Consider the following 23,478-nt stretch of genomic DNA (forward strand, 5'->3'; position numbering starts at 1 on the left):
CGCCGCCGCCTCCGACCTCCGACGCCGCCGCCGCCGCCGCCGTCCGAAGCCGCCGCAGCCGCCGTCCTCCTCCGCCGCCGCCGCCGCCGCCGCCTCGGCCGCCCCCGCCGCCCGCCGCCGCCTCGGCCGCCCTTCGCCGCGGGCCCCGGGGCGGGTGGCGGAGGCCGCGCAAGAGGACCCTGGCAACGGGATGTGGCGCAAGCCCCGGCCTTGTCTAATCCCGGGACTCTTGCAGGCTGCTCCCGGCTTGGCCCCACGCCCGCCTCCGCTTCCATCCCGCAGCGCACCGCACCGCACCACACCACGATGGGCTGCTCAGTGGGAAGAGGGTGGAAGGGAGCGTGGGGCATCAGGCCGCTCGTGCCTTCGGGGCCCGCCCCGCCCGGTTCTCAGCGCCTCCTCCCAAGCCCTAGGGCGAGCGCAGCCAGCCACGGGGCCGTTCCCTCCCGTCTGCCCCACCCGGTGCAAACCTACCCCGGAGCCCCCAGCGCCCCCAGAGACCAACAGCAGCCCGAGTACGCTGCCCTAGCTTGGTCTCGTGAAATGCCACGGGCCCTGGGGATGAGGGCTCGAGGGAGGGAAGAGGTCCAGGACCCAGGGAGCCCAGGCCTGTGGCGGATGCGGAGTCTGGGGTCGCGCTGCCCCTCCCGCCCGCTCCTGGGTTCTTGGATCCACCCACCCAGCGCCCACCCTCCAGCCCCCATGCTCCAGCCTCTGGTTCCCCCACACCGCACCACCCCCCCCCTCCGTCCGGGTGCGGGTCTGGGTGGTGTGTCAGGAGAGGTGCAAAGCTGGGCTGTGGCTTCCAGTGGCTCCAGTGGGATTTGGCCGGGTGCCGGGAGCGGGGAGCTTGCCCCTTTGAAGTGCCCTGGGGTGTGCGGGCACGGGGGCGAGGCGGCGCGTGGCTGGGCCAGGAATGGCCACCTCGTTGGCCCGGGACGGGCTGAGAGAGCAGAGGCTGGCGTGTGTTTGGCTCCAACAGCGGCGCTCATTGGGGAGACAGGGACACAGGCGGCGGGGGGGGGGGGGGGGAAGGCGGGCGCCAAAGGGGAGGGGAAGGAGGCCAAAGGCAAAAGGCAAAAGCCAACAGCACCCGGTGTTCCCAGGCGGTCTCCCATCCAAGTGCTAACCAGGCCCGACCCTGCTTAGCCTCCCACAGAAGACGGGGTCGGCAGCGTTCAGGCTGCTATGGCCGAAGAGGCCGGCGGCTACCGCTGGGCGCTTCATGAGCCGGCTCCACGTGTCCCAAGCCAAGCGGGTGCCGCGCTTCGCCCGTGCATCACCCATGCACGCGCCTGACTGCCTGCCTGCCTGCTTGCCTGCCGCTGCCCTCCGCCCCGGGTACCGGGTCCCGGGCGGGTGGCAGAGGCCGGGCAAGAGGACCCTGGCAACGCGCTGGCGCAAGCCCCGGCGTGCTCCAATCCCGGGACTCTTGCAGGCTGCTCCCGGCTTGGCCCCACGCCCGCCTCCGCTTCCATCCCGCACAGCAAGGCACCTCGCAGCCCAGCACCACACCACGTTGGGCTGCTCACTGGGAAGAGAGTGGAAGCGAGCGTGGGGCATCAGGCCGCTCGTGCCTTCCGGGCCCGCCCCGCCACGTTCTCAGCGCCTCCTCCCCAGCCCTAGGGCGAGCGCAGCCGGCCACGGGGCCCTTCCCTCGCGTCTGCCCCACCTGGTGCAAACCCACCCCGGAGCCCCCGGCGCCCCCAGACAACATCACCAGCCCGAGTCCGGTGCCCTAGCTGGGCGTCGTGAAATGCCACGGGCCCTTGGGATGAGGGCTCGAGGGAGAGAAGAGGTCCAGGACCCAGGGAGCCCAGGCCTGTGGCATAGTCGGAGTGTGGTGTCTCTGTGTCCCTCCCGCCCCTCCTCTGTCCTCGCGTCCACGCACCCCAGTCCCCACCCTCCAGCCCCGAGCCCCCAGCCCCCAGGCCCCAGGCCCCAGCCCCCGGATCCCGGATCCCGGATCCCGGGACCGGTCCCGCCTGCCCTCAGTGCCGGTGTAGGTGGTGTGTCAGGGAAGGTGCCAAGCTGGGGTGTGGCTTCAAGCCCCAGCAGTGGGATTTGGCCGGGTGTGGGGAGCGGGGAGCTTGCCCCTTGGGAAGTGCGGTGGGGAGTGCGGGCCCCTGGGGGGGTGGGGAGGGTCAGGGCGGAGCCAGGCCCTGCCAGGCCGCTTTGCTGGCCCGGGAGGGGCTGAGGGAGCAGTGGCTGGGGTGTGTTTGGCCCCAGGAGCCCCGCTCCCTGGGGAGAGAAGGATACAGGGAGGGAGGGGGTGTGGCAGATGGATGCCAGAAGAGAGGTCAAGGAGGCCAAAGGCAAAAGCCTACAGCACCCGGTGTTCCCAGGCGGTCTCCCATCCAAGTGCTACCCAGGCCCGACCCTGCTTCGCCGCGGAGAGAAGACCGGGCGGGGCGCGTTCAGGCTGCTATGGCCCAAGAAGCCAGCGGCTGCTGCTGCTGAGCGCTCCAAGAGAAGGCTCCACGGGTCCCAAGCCCAGCGGGTGCCGCGCTTCTGCCATGCACGCGCCTGCCTGCCCACCTGCCTGCCTTCCTGCCTGTCGGCTATCCTGCCTGCCAGCCTGCCTGCCGCCGTCGCCGCAGCGTCAGCCGCCGCCGCCTCCGCCGCCGCCGGGCTCCGCCGCCGCCGCCGCCTCGGCCGCCGCCGCCGTCTCGGCCGCCCCCGCCGTCTCGACCGCCCCCGCCGCCGCCGCCGCTCGCCGCCGCCGCCTCGGCCGTCGCCGCCGCCGCCGCCGCCGGCGACCTCCGACGCCGCCGCAGACGCCGCCCTCCGACGCCGCCGCAGGCACCGCCCTCCGCCGCCGCCGCCGCCGCCGCCTCGGCCGCCCCCGCCGCCCGCCGCCGCAGCCGCCCTTCGCCGCGGGCCCCGGGGCGGGTGGAGGAGGCCGCGCAAGAGGACCCTGGCAACGGGATGTGGCGCAAGCCCCGGCCTTGTCTAATCCCGGGACTCTTGCAGGCTGCTCCCGGCTTGGCCCCACGCCCGCCTCCGCTTCCATCCCGCAGCGCACCGCACCGCACCGCACCACACCACGATGGGCTGCTCAGTGGGAAGAGGGTGGAAGCGAGCGTGGGGCATCAGGCAGCTCGTGCCTTCGGGGCCCGCCCCGCCGGCTTCTCAGCGCCTCCTCCCAAGCCCTAGGGCGAGCGCAGCCAGCCATGGGGCCGGGGCCGTTCCCTCCCGTCTGCCCCACCCGGTGCAAACCTACCCCGGAGCCCCCAGCGCCCCCAGAGACCAACAGCAGCCCGAGTACGCTGCCCTAGCTTGGTCTCGTGAAATGCCACGGGCCCTGGGGATGAGGGCTCGAGGGAGGGAAGAGGTCCAGGACCCAGGGAGCCCAGGCCTGTGGCAGATGTGGAGTCTGGGGTCGCGCTGCCCCTCCCGCCCGCTCCTGGGTTCTTGGATCCACCCACCCAGCGCCCACCCTCCAGCCCCCATGCTCCAGCCTCTGGTTCCCCCACACCGCACCACCCCCCCCCCTCCGTCCGGGTGCGGGTCTGGGTGGTGTGTCAGGAGAGGTGCAAAGCTGGGCTGTGGCTTCCAGTGGCTCCAGTGGGATTTGGCCGGGTGCCGGGAGCGGGGAGCTTGCCCCTTTGAAGTGCCCTGGGGTGTGCGGGCACGGGGGCGAGGCGGCGCGTGGCTGGGCCAGGAATGGCCACCTCGTTGGCCCGGGACGGGCTGAGAGAGCAGAGGCTGGCGTGTGTTTGGCCCCAACAGCGGCGCTCATTGGGGAGACAGGGACACAGGCGGCGGGGTGGGGGGGAAGGCGGGCGCCAAAGGGGAGGGGAAGGAGGCCAAAGGCAAAAGGCAAAAGCCGACAGCACCCGGTGTTCCTAGGCGGTCTCCCATCCAAGTGCTAACCAGGCCCGACCCTGCTTAGCCTCCCACAGAAGACGGGGTCGGCAGCGTTCAGGCTGCTATGGCCTAAGAGGCCGGCGGCTACCGCTGGGCGCTTCATGAGCCGGCTCCACGTGTCCCAAGCCAAGCGGGTGCCGCGCTTCGCCCGTGCATCACCCATGCACGCGCCTGACTGCCTGCCTGCCTGCTTGCCTGCCGCCGCCCTCCGCCCCGGGTACCGGGTCCCGGGCGGGTGGCAGAGGCCGGGCAAGAGGACCCTGGCAACGCGCTGGCGCAAGCCCCGGCGTGCTCCAATCCCGGGACTCTTGCAGGCTGCTCCCGGCTTGGCCCCACGCCCGCCTCCGCTTCCATCCCGCACAGCAAGGCACTTCGCAGACCCGCACCACACCACGTTGGGCTGCTCACTGGGAAGAGGGTGGAAGCGAGCGTGGGGCATCAGGCCGCTCGTGCCTTCCGGGCCCGCCCCGCCGCGTTCTCAGCGCCTCCTCCCCAGCCCTAGGGCGAGCGCAGCCGGCCACGGGGCCCTTCCCTCCCGTCTGCCCCACCTGGTGCAAACCCACCCCGGAGCCCCCGGCGCCCCCAGACAACATCACCAGCCCGAGTCCGGTGCCCTAGCTGGGCGTCGTGAAATGCCACGGGCCCTTGGGATGAGGGCTCGAGGGAGAGAAGAGGTCCAGGACCCAGGGAGCCCAGGCCTGTGGCATAGTCGGAGTGTGGTGTCTCTGTGTCCCTCCCGCCCCTCCTCTGTCCTCGCGTCCACGCACCCCAGTCCCCACCCTCCAGCCCCGAGCCCCCAGCCCCCAGGCCCCAGGCCCCAGCCCCCGGATCCCGGATCCCGGATCCCGGGACCGGTCCCGCCTGCCCTCAGTGCCGGTGTAGGTGGTGTGTCAGGGAAGGTGCCAAGCTGGGGTGTGGCTTCAAGCCCCAGCAGTGGGATTTGGCCGGGTGTGGGGAGCGGGGAGCGTGCCCCTTGGGAAGTGCGGTGGGGAGTGCGGGCCCCTGGGGGGGTGGGGAGGGTCAGGGCGGAGCCAGGCCCTGCCAGGCCGCTTTGCTGGCCCGGGAGGGGCTGAGGGAGCAGTGGCTGGGGTGTGTTTGGCCCCAGGAGCCCCGCTCCCTGGGGAGAGAAGGATACAGGGAGGGAGGGGGTGTGGCAGATGGATGCCAGAAGAGAGGTCAAGGAGGCCAAAGGCAAAAGCCTACAGCACCCGGTGTTCCCAGGCGGTCTCCCATCCAAGTGCTAACCAGGCCCGACCCTGCTTCGCTGCGGAGAGAAGACCGGGCGGGGCGCGTTCAGGCTGCTATGGCCCAAGACGCCAGCGGCTGCTGCTGCTGAGCGCTCCAAGAGAAGGCTCCACGGGTCCCAAGCCCAGCGGGTGCCGCGCTTCTGCCATGCACGCGCCTGCCTGCCCACCTGCCTGCCTTCCTGCCTGTCGGCTAGCCTGCCTGCCAGCCTGCCTGCCGCCGCCGCCGCCGGGCTCCGCCGCCGCCGCCGCCTCGGCCGCCGCCGCCGTCTCGGCCGCCCCCGCCGTCTCGACCGCCCCCGCCGCCGCCGCCGATCGCCGCCGCCGCCTCGGCCGTCGCCGCCGCCGCCGCCGCCGCCGGCGACCTCCGACGCCGCCGCAGACGCCGCCCTCCGACGCCGCCGCAGACGCCGCCCGCCGCCGCCGCCGCCGCCGCCGCCGCCGCCGCCGCCGCCTCGGCCGCCCCCGCCGCCCGCCGCCGCAGCCGCCCTTCGCCGCGGGCCCCGGGGCGGGTGGAGGAGGCCGCGCAAGAGGACCCTGGCAACGGGATGTGGCGCAAGCCCCGGCCTTGTCTAATCCCGGGACTCTTGCAGGCTGCTCCCTGCTTGGCCCCACGCCCGCCTCCGCTTCCATCCCGCAGCGCACCGCACCGCACCGCACCACACCACGATGGGCTGCTCAGTGGGAAGAGGGTGGAAGCGAGCGTGGGGCATCAGGCAGCTCGTGCCTTCGGGGCCCGCCCCGCCGGCTTCTCAGCGCCTCCTCCCAAGCCCTAGGGCGAGCGCAGCCAGCCATGGGGCCGGGGCCGTTCCCTCCCGTCTGCCCCACCCGGTGCAAACCTACCCCGGAGCCCCCAGCGCCCCCAGAGACCAACAGCAGCCCGAGTACGCTGCCCTAGCTTGGTCTCGTGAAATGCCACGGGCCCTGGGGATGAGGGCTCGAGGGAGGGAAGAGGTCCAGGACCCAGGGAGCCCAGGCCTGTGGCAGATGTGGAGTCTGGGGTCGCGCTGCCCCTCCCGCCCGCTCCTGGGTTCTTGGATCCACCCACCCAGCGCCCACCCTCCAGCCCCCATGCTCCAGCCTCTGGTTCCCCCACACCGCACCACCCCCCCCCCTCCGTCCGGGTGCGGGTCTGGGTGGTGTGTCAGGAGAGGTGCAAAGCTGGGCTGTGGCTTCCAGTGGCTCCAGTGGGATTTGGCCGGGTGCCGGGAGCGGGGAGCTTGCCCCTTTGAAGTGCCCTGGGGTGTGCGGGCACGGGGGCGAGGCGGCGCGTGGCTGGGCCAGGAATGGCCACCTCGTTGGCCCGGGACGGGCTGAGAGAGCAGAGGCTGGCGTGTGTTTGGCCCCAACAGCGGCGCTCATTGGGGAGACAGGGACACAGGCGGCGGGGTGGGGGGGAAGGCGGGCGCCAAAGGGGAGGGGAAGGAGGCCAAAGGCAAAAGGCAAAAGCCGACAGCACCCGGTGTTCCTAGGCGGTCTCCCATCCAAGTGCTAACCAGGCCCGACCCTGCTTAGCCTCCCACAGAAGACGGGGTCGGCAGCGTTCAGGCTGCTATGGCCTAAGAGGCCGGCGGCTACCGCTGGGCGCTTCATGAGCCGGCTCCACGTGTCCCAAGCCAAGCGGGTGCCGCGCTTCGCCCGTGCATCACCCATGCACGCGCCTGACTGCCTGCCTGCCTGCTTGCCTGCCGCCGCCCTCCGCCCCGGGTACCGGGTCCCGGGCGGGTGGCAGAGGCCGGGCAAGAGGACCCTGGCAACGCGCTGGCGCAAGCCCCGGCGTCCTCCAATCCCGGGACTCTTGCAGGCTGCTCCCGGCTTGGCCCCACGCCCGCCTCCGCTTCCATCCCGCACAGCAAGGCACTTCGCAGACCCGCACCACACCACGTTGGGCTGCTCACTGGGAAGAGGGTGGAAGCGAGCGTGGGGCATCAGGCCGCTCGTGCCTTCCGGGCCCGCCCCGCCGCGTTCTCAGCGCCTCCTCCCCAGCCCTAGGGCGAGCGCAGCCGGCCACGGGGCCCTTCCCTCCCGTCTGCCCCACCTGGTGCAAACCCACCCCGGAGCCCCCGGCGCCCCCAGACAACATCACCAGCCCGAGTCCGGTGCCCTAGCTGGGCGTCGTGAAATGCCACGGGCCCTTGGGATGAGGGCTCGAGGGAGAGAAGAGGTCCAGGACCCAGGGAGCCCAGGCCTGTGGCATAGTCGGAGTGTGGTGTCTCTGTGTCCCTCCCGCCCCTCCTCTGTCCTCGCGTCCACGCACCCCAGTCCCCACCCTCCAGCCCCGAGCCCCCAGCCCCCAGGCCCCAGGCCCCAGCCCCCGGATCCCGGATCCCGGATCCCGGGACCGGTCCCGCCTGCCCTCAGTGCCGGTGTAGGTGGTGTGTCAGGGAAGGTGCCAAGCTGGGGTGTGGCTTCAAGCCCCAGCAGTGGGATTTGGCCGGGTGTGGGGAGCGGGGAGCGTGCCCCTTGGGAAGTGCGGTGGGGAGTGCGGGCCCCTGGGGGGGTGGGGAGGGTCAGGGCGGAGCCAGGCCCTGCCAGGCCGCTTTGCTGGCCCGGGAGGGGCTGAGGGAGCAGTGGCTGGGGTGTGTTTGGCCCCAGGAGCCCCGCTCCCTGGGGAGAGAAGGATACAGGGAGGGAGGGGGTGTGGCAGATGGATGCCAGAAGAGAGGTCAAGGAGGCCAAAGGCAAAAGCCTACAGCACCCGGTGTTCCCAGGCGGTCTCCCATCCAAGTGCTAACCAGGCCCGACCCTGCTTCGCTGCGGAGAGAAGACCGGGCGGGGCGCGTTCAGGCTGCTATGGCCCAAGACGCCAGCGGCTGCTGCTGCTGAGCGCTCCAAGAGAAGGCTCCACGGGTCCCAAGCCCAGCGGGTGCCGCGCTTCTGCCATGCACGCGCCTGCCTGCCCACCTGCCTGCCTTCCTGCCTGTCGGCTAGCCTGCCTGCCAGCCTGCCTGCCGCCGCCGCCGCCGGGCTCCGCCGCCGCCGCCGCCTCGGCCGCCGCCGCCGTCTCGGCCGCCCCCGCCGTCTCGACCGCCCCCGCCGCCGCCGCCGATCGCCGCCGCCGCCTCGGCCGTCGCCGCCGCCGCCGCCGCCGCCGGCGACCTCCGACGCCGCCGCAGACGCCGCCCTCCGACGCCGCCGCAGACGCCGCCCGCCGCCGCCGCCGCCGCCGCCGCCGCCGCCGCCGCCGCCTCGGCCGCCCCCGCCGCCCGCCGCCGCAGCCGCCCTTCGCCGCGGGCCCCGGGGCGGGTGGAGGAGGCCGCGCAAGAGGACCCTGGCAACGGGATGTGGCGCAAGCCCCGGCCTTGTCTAATCCCGGGACTCTTGCAGGCTGCTCCCTGCTTGGCCCCACGCCCGCCTCCGCTTCCATCCCGCAGCGCACCGCACCGCACCGCACCACACCACGATGGGCTGCTCAGTGGGAAGAGGGTGGAAGCGAGCGTGGGGCATCAGGCAGCTCGTGCCTTCGGGGCCCGCCCCGCCGGCTTCTCAGCGCCTCCTCCCAAGCCCTAGGGCGAGCGCAGCCAGCCATGGGGCCGGGGCCGTTCCCTCCCGTCTGCCCCACCCGGTGCAAACCTACCCCGGAGCCCCCAGCGCCCCCAGAGACCAACAGCAGCCCGAGTACGCTGCCCTAGCTTGGTCTCGTGAAATGCCACGGGCCCTGGGGATGAGGGCTCGAGGGAGGGAAGAGGTCCAGGACCCAGGGAGCCCAGGCCTGTGGCAGATGTGGAGTCTGGGGTCGCGCTGCCCCTCCCGCCCGCTCCTGGGTTCTTGGATCCACCCACCCAGCGCCCACCCTCCAGCCCCCATGCTCCAGCCTCTGGTTCCCCCACACCGCACCACCCCCCCCCCCTCCGTCCGGGTGCGGGTCTGGGTGGTGTGTCAGGAGAGGTGCAAAGCTGGGCTGTGGCTTCCAGTGGCTCCAGTGGGATTTGGCCGGGTGCCGGGAGCGGGGAGCTTGCCCCTTTGAAGTGCCCTGGGGTGTGCGGGCACGGGGGCGAGGCGGCGCGTGGCTGGGCCAGGAATGGCCACCTCGTTGGCCCGGGACGGGCTGAGAGAGCAGAGGCTGGCGTGTGTTTGGCCCCAACAGCGGCGCTCATTGGGGAGACAGGGACACAGGGAGGGAGGGGGGGGCGGCGGGCGCCAAAGGAGAGGTCAAGGAGGCCAAGGCAAAAGGCAAAAGCCTACAGCACCCGGTGTTCCCAGGCGGTCTCCCATCCAAGTCCTAAGCAGGCCCGACCCTGCTTAGCTGCGGACAGAAGACGGGGTCGGGAGCGTTCAGGCTGCTATGGCCAAAGACGCCAAGGGCTGCCGCTGTGCGCTTCAAGAGCCTGCTCCAAGCGTCCCAAGCCCAGCCGGTGCCGCGCTTCACCCATGCACCTGTTTGCCTGCCTGCCTGCCTGCCTGCCTGCCAGCCCCCCACCTGGCCATTCCCTCCCTTCTGCCCCAACTGGCTCAAACGCCAACCGGAGCTCCAGCGTCCCCAGACAACATCACCAGACAAAGCCCGCTCACCTAGCTGGGTCTTGTGAATTGCCAGGGGCTCAGGGGTTGAGGGCTCCGAGGGAGGGAAGAGGCCCAGCACCCAGGCAGCCCAGGCCTGTGGCATAGACGGAGTGTGGTGTCTCTGTGTCCCTCCGCCCCATTTTTGTCCTCACGTCTACGCACCCCAGCCCCCACCCTCCAACCCAGGCCCCAGCCCCCACTTGCCAGTGCCGTTCCCCAGGACCCCGCACCCCGGACCCCCAACTCCGGAAACCGGTCCCGCGTGCACTGTGCACTCCGTGCGGGTGTTGGTGGTGTGTCAGGGAAGGTGCAAAGCTGGGGTGTGTTTTCAGGCCCGTGCGGTGGGATTTGGCCTGGTGCGGGGAGTGGGGAAAGGGGAGCGGGCCCCTTGTGACGTGGGGTGGGGTGTGTAAGGCAGGCCAGGCCGCTGGGCTGAACTGGGAGGGGATGAGGGAACCCTGGCTGGGTTGAATTTGGCCCCAGGAGTGCCCCTCACTGGTCAGGGAGGGTGGGCGGGTCGGCTGTCGCCAAAGAAAGGGTCAAGGACCTCAAAGGCAAAAGGGAAAAGCCTTCAGCGCCCGGTATTCCCAGAAGATCTCCCATCCACGTACTAACCAGGCCGGACCCTGCATATCTTCCAAGACCCAAGGAGGTCCGGCGCGTTCAGGGCAGTATGTCCCTAAAGTCTATCTGCTTCCCTTGGGCGCCTAAAGAGTCTGGTCCTCGCCTCCCAAGCCCAGCATGTGCCCCCATTCACCCATGAACCTGCCTGCCAGCCTGCCTGCCTGCTGGACTGCCTGCCTCCTGCCGCCGCCGTCCTCCGCGGGCTCCGGGTCGGTGGCGGGGGCCAAGCACCCGGCCCCTGGCACCCCGGAGTGCCACAAGCCCTGGCGCTCTCTGATCCCGGTACTCTCACAGGATGCTCTGGCTTGGTCCCACGCCCACCACCGCCTCCATCCCACGCCTTCCCGCACCGCACATCACAGCATCTCGCAGCACCTCAGCAGACCACACCACCCCACACCACGCCATACCACCCCACACCTCACCGCACCGCACCACACCACACCAAACCACACCAAAACACAAAACACCACACCACGTCCCGCTGCTCACTGGGAAATGGGTGGGAGGGAGCAGCAGCGCCCGCCGGGCCAGGCCTTAGGGGCCCCCCGGATTGTCAGCGCCTCCTCCCCACCCTCGGGCATCCTCCCACCCGGCCTTTCCCTCACTTCTGCCCCATGTGGCTCAAACGCCAACCGGAGCCCCAGCGTCCCCAGAGAACATCACCAGCCCAAGCCCGCTGCCCTAGCTGGGCCTTGTGAATTCCAGGGGCTCTGGGGATGAGGGCTCCGAGGGAGGGAAGAGGCCCAGGGCCCAGGCAGCGCAGGCCTGTGGCATAGTCGGAGTGTGGTGTCTCTGTGTCCCTCCCGCCCCTTCTTTGTCCTCGCATCCACGCACCCCAGCCCCCACCCTCCAGCCCCAGGCCCCAGGCCCCAGCCCCCACCCTCCAGCCCTAGCTCCCAGCCCCCTGCCCCTGCACCCTGGAACCCAGTCCCGCCTGCACTCTGTGTGGGTGTGGGTGTTGTGTAAGGGAAGGTGCAAAGCTGGGGTGTGGCTTCAAGCCTGTGCAGTGGGATTTGGCCTGGTGCGGGGAGGGAGGAGCGGGGAGTGGGTCCCTTGTGACGTTTGGTGGGGTGTGCAAGGTAGGCCAGGCTGCTGGGCTGACCGGTCAGGGGCTGACGGAACCGTGTCTGGGGTGTGTTCGGCCCCAGTAGCGCTGCTCTCGGGTCAGGGAGGGTGGCGGTGTGGGCAGGTGCCAAAGGAGAGGTCAAGGAATTAAAGGCAAAAGGCAAAAGCCAACAGCAGCCGGTGTTCCCAGTTGGTCTCCCATCCAAATACTCACCAGGCCCGACCCTGCTTACCTTCGGAGATCAGAATAGATCTGGAGCGTTCAGGGTATTATGTCCGTATACACTACCGATTGTCGCTGGGCGCCTCAAGAGCCTGGTCCTCACCTCCCAAGCCCAGCTCGTGTGCCCCGCTTCACCCGTGCACCTGCGTGCCCGCCTGCCCGCCTGCTCCCCTGCCTGCCTCCCACCACAGTCCTCCGTGGGGCCCGGATGGGTGGCCGAGGCCGCGCGACAGGCCCCTGGCACCCCGTAGTGGCGCAAGCTGAGGCGCTCTCTGATCCCGGGACTCTGGCAGGCTGCCCCAGGCTCGGTTCCACGCCCACCTCCGCCTCCATCCCACACCTCACCGCACCTCATGGCACGGCGCCTCGCAGCACCGCACCACACCACCCCACAGCACACCACACCAAAGCACAGTACACCACACCATGTCCAGCTGCTCTCTGGGAAATGGGTGGGAGCGAGCAGCAGCGTCCGCCCGGTCAGGCCTTAGGGGCCCGTCGGATTCTCAGCGCCTCTTCCCCCTCTTACGGCACCCCCCACCTGGCCTTTCCTTCCTGTCTGACCCACCTGGCACAAATGCAAGCCAGAGCCCCGAGCGTCCCCAGAGAACATCACCAGCCCAAGCCCGCTGCCCTAGCTGGGCCTTGTGAATTGCCAGGGGCGCTAGGGATGAGGGCTCCGAGGGAGGGAAGAGGCCCAGACCCAGGCAGCCCTGGCCTGTGGCATAGTTGGAGTGTGGGGTCTCTCTGTCCCTACCGCCCCTTCTTTGTCCTCGTATCCAGGCACTCCAGCCCACACCCTCCACCGCAGCCCCTAGCCACCACTCTCCAGCCCCAAGCTCCCAACCCCCAGCCTCCAGCCCTAGTCCCCAGCCCCCGGTCCCGGCCGCACTTTCCCTCTGTGCAGGTGTGGGTGGGGTGTTTCTGTGACTGACTGATTTCTCTCAGCTTACCACCTTCCCGTTCCATCCACATTGCTGCCAATGACATGATTTCATTCTTTCTCATTGCACATAGGGCCGATTTACTCGCAGTGAGCATACGTGAAGGTTGTTTTCGACCCCCACCAACAACTAATTTCTGATGTCAACGAAAACATGTTGTGCTCCTCAAAACCTGGGGCATTGAAGTCTCTTGTTTGTGCAGTGACTATTACTGTGCTCTTTGCCCCCGCCACAGACTGCCTCAGCATCCTGCTTTCGGAGACTCTCAGGGATATTGCATGCCCAGTCGTTTCGCCAGCAGGTGAACGTCAAAGAAGCGACTCAAAAAAACTAAACAGAATCAGAACCCAGTCCTACACACTTGGGCATGAGCTCGTATTGGGACTCTGCCCTCCAGATCAACGATGTTTTTACCTACGGACAGGAAAAGCTGCAAAGATGGCAAGTGCTCCCACCCCCCTACAGTGTGTGTTGACAGATGTAGGGTTTCTTTTGGTACATTCAGGCTCCTAGGTGTAGCTAAAATATGTTCCATTTCCCTATAACCCACGGATTGTCCATAGTCATAGGACACCAAGCTTCCCTGGGGAATCGTGCTCCCACTCTCCTCCCACGCTACCTGAAAGCAATCATTTGCTGATTTACAAAAGGATCCATTGACCTCCTGTCCCTTATCACTTGGGGCTCAAAAGGCTGCAGTTGGCATGGTGAGAATTATGACGGGGGAGCATGAGCCAGGCTGAGGGTAAAGTGCAAGTTAGAACCCCCCTTGCCACCCCATGGTGGATCTGAGGGATATCCCCTGGGCACCACAGCTACTCAAGAACAAAGGAAAGGGGCTTAAGCCCTTGCCGTGCTAATGTGGGAAACTAAGGCACAGGAAAAATTAAATTCCCTTAATGCCCATAGGCCATTGACAACTCCTTGAAACCAGCACAATGACCTCCCTCTAAGAGCTCAGCTGCCTAGATGATGGCTCTTTGCTGGGGGCAGAAGAGAACTGTAGCTTAACATTACCCCAACCTCCAGGACCCTGTAAGTCCACTTCCTTTGTCTCAGTTTCGCCAAGATACATGCGGGCAATCATCCTCCAAGCTTATGGCCCCTGATCTACATTTAAAGGATCTCACGCCTCATGTTTTATTAAGGAGTCATAAATAGTGTTTCCCTAGTAACAGTTAGCCCCTGAAGGTGCTGGAAACCTTGCTTCCAAAATTCCTTAGAGACTTATTCCATCCCTGACCTCCTGCCAACCTGAGGGAATATAATGATGAGTTAGTTGTAGGACCCCAGCACAGCTCTTCCAGGCATTAAGACAACCACCTTTTTGCACCAAAGACGTCTTCCAGAATTCTGTGTTGGTCATCAGCTGTGGACCAGTCCACCATCGTCCCCAAACATCACCATTTTGGCGTCCGAATGTGGGGCTTCGAATCTTCTCACCTTGACTCTGTGCTTCAGTGTCAATTTGGGGAGTATGTTTTCTCTTTCATTTACTCTCATTTCAGGGGATTTTTGAGAAGTAGGGTCTTATGGGAACACTTTTCTGGGGATTGCTCTGGCTGCAATCCTCTAGCCTGTGGCGACTCTACGGGGAGGAGAAAGCCTGCCTTTTGGTTGGAAGTTAGGACCTTGGCCAGAATGGTAGTGAGATGCAGAAACTTGATGCCCTCTCTTTATTCCTTTCCGTGTCTAAAGTTGTCTGTCTTGGGCAGTGGACAGCCACCTAAGTGACTACCACGTCTGCCAATCTTAAGACTCCCGTGTGTGAGGATTCCTCCTCATTGGTCTAATGTGACCCCCTCCGTATCTCTGGGCTAGCCTCTTCTGCATGCCAGATCTCCACTGAGAGCTGGCCGAAACCAGTACCTGACTGAATTCAAACCCAACAGGGCGCCATTTCCTAGGGAGGTTCGCTGTGAAGACTATGCGGGTTGGAATGTCACTTATATCATGATGGCTTTCTCTCTTTTCTGTTTTCCCTCAATGTCCTCTACTAACTACTACTTAAAATTGGGTCATTTCCCCTTGTCAAACTCTTCTAGTATTTTCCATGGGTTGAAAATGGCAGTTTCTTCTCTGCCTTCTCAGCAAGGGAGACGCCGGTCTGTAAGTCAGGCACCCATCTGTTGTCTAGAATGCAATGGGGAAGCCGGTGGGGGTGGGGAGGCTAGCATCCCTCCTTCAGGAGCCCTTCGCCACCTGGTTGGCAGTCATAGTGATTTTGTTCAAGGGATGCCTCGGGTCGCTTTGACACCTCGGGAACCCCTCACGTATCCTGTGTGGGGGATGCTACTGGGGAGTCGGGATGGATTCTAGGGGTAATGGACCTTCTCTCTCTCTCTCTCCTTTTCTCTCTAGGTGGAACGTGGGAGTTCCTCTTTGGTCCGCAAGGATTCTCCCTCAGGATGCCATTTGAACCCACTGGAAACAGGTGGGTTTGCAAAATGTGGAAAGGACTGATCCTGTAACACTGCATGGCCTTACTAAACAGGGCAAATGGACGGCCGTTAGCCTAGGTTCAGCCCTTCAGGGCTACCCGGGCCCAGGGGCCTCGTGCAGGATGCGTTTGGTCAGTAACCAGGCCGGTGAGCTCCCCGCGGATATGTTGGATGACAAATGTCTAAACAGGCCTCCTCCTGAGAAAGCTCGGTCACTGAAGGAAACACAGGCCATCCCTGAAAAGGGGACGCTGACTCTTCCTCTCTGTTCCTCTGCCTGATAGATGTGATGGCCTCTCCCTCATTCCTTTTTCGTGGGTTAAGGGCTATAACTGGAGCCAACTGTGCTCAGTCTACCTCAGGATGGAGACTTTAAGGAAAATTCCCAAGCAGCTGCCGAAAGTCCACTTGTTTCGGGGACATTCCCTGTCTTCTCCGGCCTGACCTGAACTGCCTAATTCCACTTTGCTGGGACAAAAGACATGGCGTCTGCTCCTCTGTCCCAGCTGACAAGATTAGACCCGGGAAGTTTTCCTTCTCTGCCTTCTGCTGGCACCTCACCTCTTCTGCCTTCCCCTCCCCCTCCACCTGTTTCTGCACCACCTTGGGTGGGGCCCATAGAACTGGTTCCCTCACCACCCTCAGCGCCTCAGGCACCATCGGCCCCTCTTCCCACCCTAAATGTCAAGGAACAAAGAGCACCCCCTTGGACCACCCACTTCAGATTCCTGGGGCCCACTGGCAGGCATCTCAGGTAAAAACTGATAATGGTGGAACAAATGGATGTAAGTCTTTTAAGTGGCTGTAGGTGAAACAATTCCGTGTTTAAACTAAATTCAGTTTGCTTGTTTAATAAAGACAGACGTGTCTTTAGAGTTATCAGCATTCAGTGCGAAACTTTTATTCTACCAAGGTTTATTAAAGGTCAAAAAAGCTCATTTGATCTCAGTTGCAGTTTGTTAGCATAACGAGGACTTGAAATAATGGTTAATTTCGACTGTCTCCAAGTGTTCTTGGGTAATTGTGAAGATAGCTTTCAAAGCCTTTGGAAACCTGAGACTTGAAAGATATGCTTTCAAGTTTGCACCGCGAGTGAGATGACATTCATGGGACCTCTAGGACTTTTCCAAACAGAATGCAGGGCAAAGCTTTGGCTTCTGAGCATAGATGTGTGGTTTTAACTTCTTAATGCAGACAAACTAAGGCTATTTGGGCCTATCGGAAACCCTGCTTGGTGCTTCACCGGTTCATTAATTTGCCATCTAACGAATTCTAGTGTGAACAGTTCGCCACTGGTTACTAAGTTTTCATTGGAGACTAAGGTTCTAAACGTTAAAATTCTGCTAAGTGTACTTAAGATGGATGGAAATAAGGAAAGCAGCTCTGTATGTTGGAAAATAGGAGGTATGTAAGAAAGATACAAAGAACGGAAATATATATTTCGTGGAGGGTAAAGGAAAGTAACTTTGTGCTGTCTTAGATGGGTTGTTTGGAGAGAAATGACTTGGGACAAAATCTGAAGGAAAGGAAAGTTGTAGTAGTTTCACGAAGGGAAATCGTTGGAAAGGAATTTTATGGGTGGTAAGGATGGACTAAGGTTGCCATGGATGGATTTTACATCTACACTGGTATAAGATAATCATCCTGCTTTCCTCTCTTTTGGAAAGACCATGTTTTCTTGGATTGTTGATCTGGTCTTGATAAGATATGTACACAACATTTTGTTCTTTTGTTGGTGTTTTCCTTTCTCTTTTGTCTGCCAGGAAAACCAAAGCTTTAGGTGTGGTCTTTGTCAAGACTTTGATGACTTAAAGTGAAAACTTCTCAACGGTAAAGGAGCTAGGTTTTGCTAACAACTATATAATTTTCCATACTTGCCTTTGGACTCTCTTCTTGCCATCTGGGGTAAATAAGTAATTTAAAGTTTAACATTTGTAATGATCTGGAATCCTATTTACAGTGTGCTCCATCGCTTCCTAAAGCTTGAACAAACTTTCCCAAGATTTCAATTGTCAATGAAGTCTTTTGGCCAAGTAGGCCTTTTTATGTGGCATGTATGCTAAGTTACTTGGAGAAGCATTGTCAAGCAATGGTAAACCTTAGATACTGTTGCATGGGTTAATGCTGTAACTGCTCAAAGGTATATGCAGTTCCTAAAGTTTTAATTTGTTCTGCTCTAAGGTCCTCCCTTGATATTCTTTGTATCAAAGTGTTATGTGCCACAGAAATAACCCAATTCGCTTGTCAATCGTGTCAACCTGAAGTCTCATCAGATCTTTAACCATGTCCATTTCTGAGATTTTATCACTTGGAATTGTTCTGATTCTGTCACAGAACATATTTCATCTTCTAGGAGATTCACAAAAAGGACTTTTAGGACAAATACAGGTATCTGAGATCTTTCAGGTTCCTACTAAAAAAGGTAAGAAGTCAAATACTTGTCAATTAGCTACCGGTTACAAAATATTCAAATTTAATGTTTTGAATGTTTATTTATTTTGGAGAGACAGAGAGACAGAGAGAGAGAGAGGAGAGAATGAGTCTGGAAGGGGCAGAGAGAGAGAAAGGGAGAGAGAATGTGAAGCAGGCGCTAGGCTCTGAGCTTTCAGCACAGAACGCGACATGGGGCTGGAACTCAGGAACCCTGAGATGGTGACCTGAGCCAAAGTTGGAAGCTTAACTCACTGAGCCACCCAGGCACCCCAGGAAATTCTATATTATCTGCCATCTCCTTCTCGACTTTGTTCCCCACATCACTATGGAGACGAGGGTGACGTTGGGGCACCAGGAAACTGAGTAGATAAGTTTCTGGAGATTAGGCTGCTGATACATTGCCTTTTCCTTGTAATTTACTAAGATACTGAGTGGGGTAGGATTAGGAAGGTTCAGCCCCCAAAGGGGGGGGGGGCAAAACCTCCTTCGCCAAAGAACAACGTGCCTGCTGCAAGGAGAAAGGACATTAAAGTAGGAATATATTCAGATTGAGGGGAACCAGGCTCGCTTCTTCTTGGCCCCAAAGAGCCCACGGTCAAAATCAAAGTAGGAGGCCAAACTATGACTTCTATGTGAATTCAGGAGCCACAGTACACCATGAAGCGGCCTTCCCGAATTCAGGACTGCCTTCCCCAGTGTATGGGCTGAGGACAATCCCCCACCCCAGACTTGCCCACAGCCGGGCCCCCGTCATCGTAGCCAGGAAATCAGGCATTCTGGTTGAATGCCAAGCACCCTGGCAAACCCCACTCTTGCCAGTCAGGAAGCCGAGAGGAGGGTACTGACCAGTTCAAGTCTTGCACTCGGTGGTCCCTAACCCGTACACACTCCTCAGCCTGATCCCTGTCTCTGCCAGCTGGTTTACCCGCCTAGACTGAAGGGATGCCTCCTTCTGCCTCTGTTTGGCCCCCTGAGCCAAGCCTTGTTTATCTTCAAGTGGACCGAACCAGACACAGGGCCTCAGATGCAACTGACTTAGATGCGCCTCCCACAGGGGACTAAAACTAGCCTGCCCTCTTTGGAGAGGTAGTGGCCAGGAACCTCATCAGCTTCCCATGGGAGGCCACATGCTGCACCCTTCTTCAGTGTGTGGAGGACCTCCTCTTTGCCAACAATACCCAAGAGAATTGTTCAGAGGACACAGGGGCCCTCCTCCAACTCCTGTCAGACTCAGGATATCACGGAAAACTCAGGTTCTCATGGAAAAAGAGCACTAGGGCAGGAAAAAAAAAAGACGAAGAAGAAGGTGGTAATCACTTCCTTACCCTAGCCCCAAACTAAGAGGGGGCTATGAGAGTTCCTGGGGGTGCAGGATTCTACCAAATCTGGATTCCCAGATTCTCAGCAATAGCAAGACCCCTCTATAATCTCTTGGTAGGGCCAGATCGAGAATTCCCTGGCTGGACAGAGGCCAAAGCTGCCTTCCCAGACATAAATGCTGCCTGGGGGCAGGCATCAGCCCTTGGCCTGCCGAATATAGAAAAGCCTTTTAAAGTGACTTTCAGAAAAGGTGGTACAACCACTTTCTTCTTTGCCCCCTGCCCCTTGCTCCTGCATTTTCCTACATCAACAGCTACAGCCAAGGTGTGGATGCCTCTCGGCCCACAGGCACACCATGTGATGGATGACTGAGAGCTTGATTCATTCTGTGAAGTCGTATCTCATTACCTGCTTGGGTCACAGAGATGTATGTTTCAGAAGCCCCAAGGAGGAGGCTGAGACTGTGCCCTAAGGTGACTCTTGATGACAGAGTGGATTTATGCTTTGGTGTTCATTTAAGAGAGCTTTGTTGTGACTCAGCCTGGGAGAGGTGGCAGCTCTCAGCCCTGGGTGAAAAAAAAAGAAAAAAAAAGGAAGGCCACAGAGGCCCAGGGACTCTCACCGATTGCTGCCAATGTCTGCAGAGCCAGAACTGGGCTCATCCTGGGGGAGGAGGAGAGTTGATAGACAGTTGTGTAGTAGGTTGGTGGGGGGCTTGCTGCTCTCAGATTCTAGGTGACGAGTTCGATGTACCTCTGGGCATCCTTGAGGGCCCCTTGCCAGCAGGTTTTGGCTGGCTACAGACTGTTTCAGTGTAGAATCTCTTTGTGCATGAGAAGAAACTCATGCTTCTTCAACTCTTGGCTAGCACAGTACCAGGGGCTCCTCTGTGAGAATCCACTGGTCACTCTTAGAACGGTGCAGATGCAGAACCCTGCAACTTTCCTACCTTCTGAGGAAGGGTAACCAGTTCATGACTGTTCTGAGGTGGCCAAGAAAATATTTGCAAGCTGCTCAGATCTGCGTGAGCAGGCTGGACAGAACCCAGACCTCACCCGGTTCAGTGATGGTAGAAGTTTCATCACAGAGGGCAGGGCGTTCAAAAGGCAGGGTACGCAGTGACATGCCTTAATCTGAGCCCTCACCATTCGCAAGGACAAGTGACTCAACCGACTCCCAGTACACCTTTGCTACTGCACACACACCAAGAGAAAGCAACCTACAAAGGAAAGGGCCTTGCCGAGGCAGGGAAGAAAGCTCCTCGAGGCTGTCTGGCTTCCCAAAGAAGTTACAGTTCTACACTGCAAAGGACACCAGAATGCAGACAACATTACAGCACAAGGAAAACGTCTGGCCGACAGAGCCGCTAAGAAAGCAGCTAATAAGGAGGTGCTGGACATGACGATTGGGGATGGACTCGAGGTAATGGTCACAGCCGTATTCATCCTGCTGGAATGCAGACTGGGAATGAGTTGAGGAATCCCCAGCTCCGGATGGCCCCAGCTATTATGGATCCTGGCATCCAGAAGGAGGCGCCAACACTGCCCCAGAAGGAGCACCCACCCATGGTGCTTGAAGCTGACTTGATGAGGGTGATCCGAATAACTCCCACCTGCCCCCCAAGGTGCTCTACATGCTCAAGCATGTCCGGGTGCTGGGCCGCGTCGAGCAGCTGCTCTTCCTGGAGCTCTGCTGACACGTGTTCTTCCAGCAGCTCAGCCAGGGTGACTACGTCTACTGGCCAGGCCAGACGGATGCCAGTAACTATGTGGTGCAGGATGGGCTTCTGGAGCCCTTTCGGTGGGGGCCTGATGGGAAGGAATGTGTGTGAAGGAAACGGTCCCGGGGACAGCATCAACAGCCTCCTGAGCATCTTGGACATCATCACCAGCCACCAGCACCCCCAGGGCACTGTCTGCCCAGGTGGCCTGAGACTTCAACGTGCTGCAACCGCCAGTGGAGGCCTTCTCTGCCGTGTCCACCAAGTACCCCGAGAGCTTGGTGCAGGTGGGGCAGATCATCCTGGTGAGGTTACAGTGGGAAACCTTTCTGGCACTTCACAACCACCTGGGTCTGACCGATGAGCTCTTCAGCCACGGGATCCAGCCCCTGCGCCTCTTCCCTGGCCCTGGCCTCCTGGACCGAACCAGCCCTGTGCATGGCTCCAAGCAGGTGGTCAGTGCCTCAGCTATCGAGGAGCCAAGGGAGAATCATGGCCAGCATGACCTCACTGGAGCCCTACTACCTGAACCTGCAGGGGAGCCAGTGGCCACTCCCTCCTCAACAGCCATGTCTTTCCCCATCATGCCACAGCGGGCAACATCATCACCCACCAAGGTGACCAGGATGTAAGACTGCACTTTGTGCTGTGGGGCTGCCTGCACGTCTACACCCCCTCTCACCAGGGGACTTGCCCGGTGTCAAAGACTGCAAAAGGCCCTCTCAATAGACAGTAGACAGGGCCATTTACGGGTATCACTCCATGGGACCACCCCTCCAGAGTCAAGAGGGCCAATCCCGAGGAGCCCCTGACTTGGAAGACTGACCCATGTCCGACGAACCCACTCAGAGTGACCTTTCGGAGAATCCTACATTCTTAGATCTTCAGCCCTGCTCCAGCCACACCCCGGAAGCTGGCTGGTCTGTGCATGGCAGAAGCTCGAGGAATCGCCAGTCTGATAAAATCAGTAGACTGTGTTACTCCTTGCCATCGGGTTGGCAGAGGTTGCCCCAGAAAGCTGGGGAAATAGAGAGATGTTCCCATCCGCACTCACTTTCCTCTTATGGATAGGACATTTTGTTGGTATTGATTTCCTTTAATCTGGGCCCCATTTGGAAGTATGGGGTACACTGAATGGAAGACTCTGGGAGATTTAAAAGGTTACTCTTTGGGTATGCTAGTTTGCCTGCCAGTAAGGAGGTGGCCAATGCCACTTTAGGAAGTGTTTACACTGACGTATGTGCCTCAAGCTTTGGAAAAAAGAGATTAAATGATTTTCAGGATAAAAGTTGATGCTTAGAATAATGTTCAGCCTTAAGGCCTAGGCTAAATGATCTGTGTTACTACCCATCTGCCGAGGGTCAGGAATAGCCACGGGGAGAGGACTGGCATAGGAGTCACAGGCGCTTCTGTGGGACTAACCAGTGGCCGACTCCTTAGCGTCATTACAGAGAAAATTAAGATCCGTGGCAGGAGTTGCCCTCTAGAACAGATGGGCACTTGGCCTCCTCACTGCCGATAAAGGGGACACCTGCATCTTCCTTGGGAAAGAAAATGCTGTTATTTTGTAAATCAGTCAGGCATAGTCACAACCAAAGTCAGGGAACTAAGAAACGGAACCAGCCCATAAGAAATGAAGATGATGCCCTCTAATAGAGACTAGGTCTGTTTAAAGGGGCATCCAAGGGTGTAATGTTAGGGAACAATCTCTGAGAAGAGGGCCAACAGGACTGATAAGGGAATTCTAGTCCTAGTCTGAAGACTACCCTCCCGGGATTTCCTTCCTACCCTGCTTGCCACGGGCACCAAATTACTACTCATGAGGGGTGCTGAAGTAACCGAGGACGATACATTGTCCCCTCTATTGATGCTCTGGGCTCAGATCTCTGGAGAATGATCTCCTCTGGGCCCACTGGTGTAAAATAAACCTCCTTCCTTCCAAGAGCTCCGAGTGCCGCTTGGTTCTTCTGCCGGGTGATCCAGACCAGTTTCCCTAACAAGACAATTGGCTCCCATCATCATAGTTCTTAATCCAGGAAATGAATGAGGGAGAAGCCCACACATACAGGTAGAGTAGCCAGAGTGTATAGGGAGAAGAAATGAAAGAGAGAGTAAGAGTCCCTATATGAGGGATGGCCTGTGTAAAATACACTGCACTATTTCAGGGCATTGATTGACTGCCAATGACTGGAAGCTGGCCTTGCTGCCTTGGTTGGGAATACTGCCCTGCAGCCGACGGTCATTCCAAAGACACCACAATAGCAGTGTCAAAGTCCTATGTGCCTTAGAAGACACTGTCACTTCCTCCAAGGTAGCTCTCAACCCACTGGAGGCATGGCAAGAGTGTCATAACTAAGTTCTCATGTAATTCACCTAGTCAATGAGTGGATAGGTCCTCATTTAATTTTCTTTCTTTTTCACAGTGTCTTTTCTTATTTTGTTTCTAAATTCCAGTTAGTTTATATGAAGAATTATATTACTTTCCGGTCTACTATTCCATAGATCACTCTGTGCTCCTTATGACGAGGACACCGTTTCAACCGCATCACCGATTTCACCACCCCCCAGTGCCATCCACCACCCCTCTGATACTATCAGATTGTTCTCTAATCTTAAGAGTCTGTTTCTTGATTGTCTGTTCTTTCTCTCTCTCTCTCTCATTTTTTCCATTTGCTTGTTTGTTACTTCAACATATGAGGAAAATTATTGCATGGTATTTGCCTTTTTCTGATTGACTTATTTCACTTAACATCATACTCTGTACCTCCATCCGTCTCCTATATAGATATAGATATATAGATAGGTAGATATATATATATATATACATACACACACACATGTATGTGTGTGTGTATGTATATATATATATATATATATGTATGAGTATGTATATAAGGGGATACATATTGATATATAGATAAATATATGTTTATATATATTGATATATGGATATAGTTTTATGGATATATATTTATATATGTTGACATGAACATATACAGATGGATATACATTCATGTATATAGATAGATAGATATAGATATACATACATATCCATACACACACACACACACTCACACACACATACACA

The sequence above is a fragment of the Lynx rufus genome, unplaced genomic scaffold (genome assembly GCF_022079265.1).
Source record: "Lynx rufus isolate CCGP_SWC_20201006 ecotype Redwood Valley unplaced genomic scaffold, mLynRuf1.p SCAF_11, whole genome shotgun sequence".
Classification (NCBI taxonomy): domain Eukaryota; kingdom Metazoa; phylum Chordata; class Mammalia; order Carnivora; family Felidae; genus Lynx; species Lynx rufus.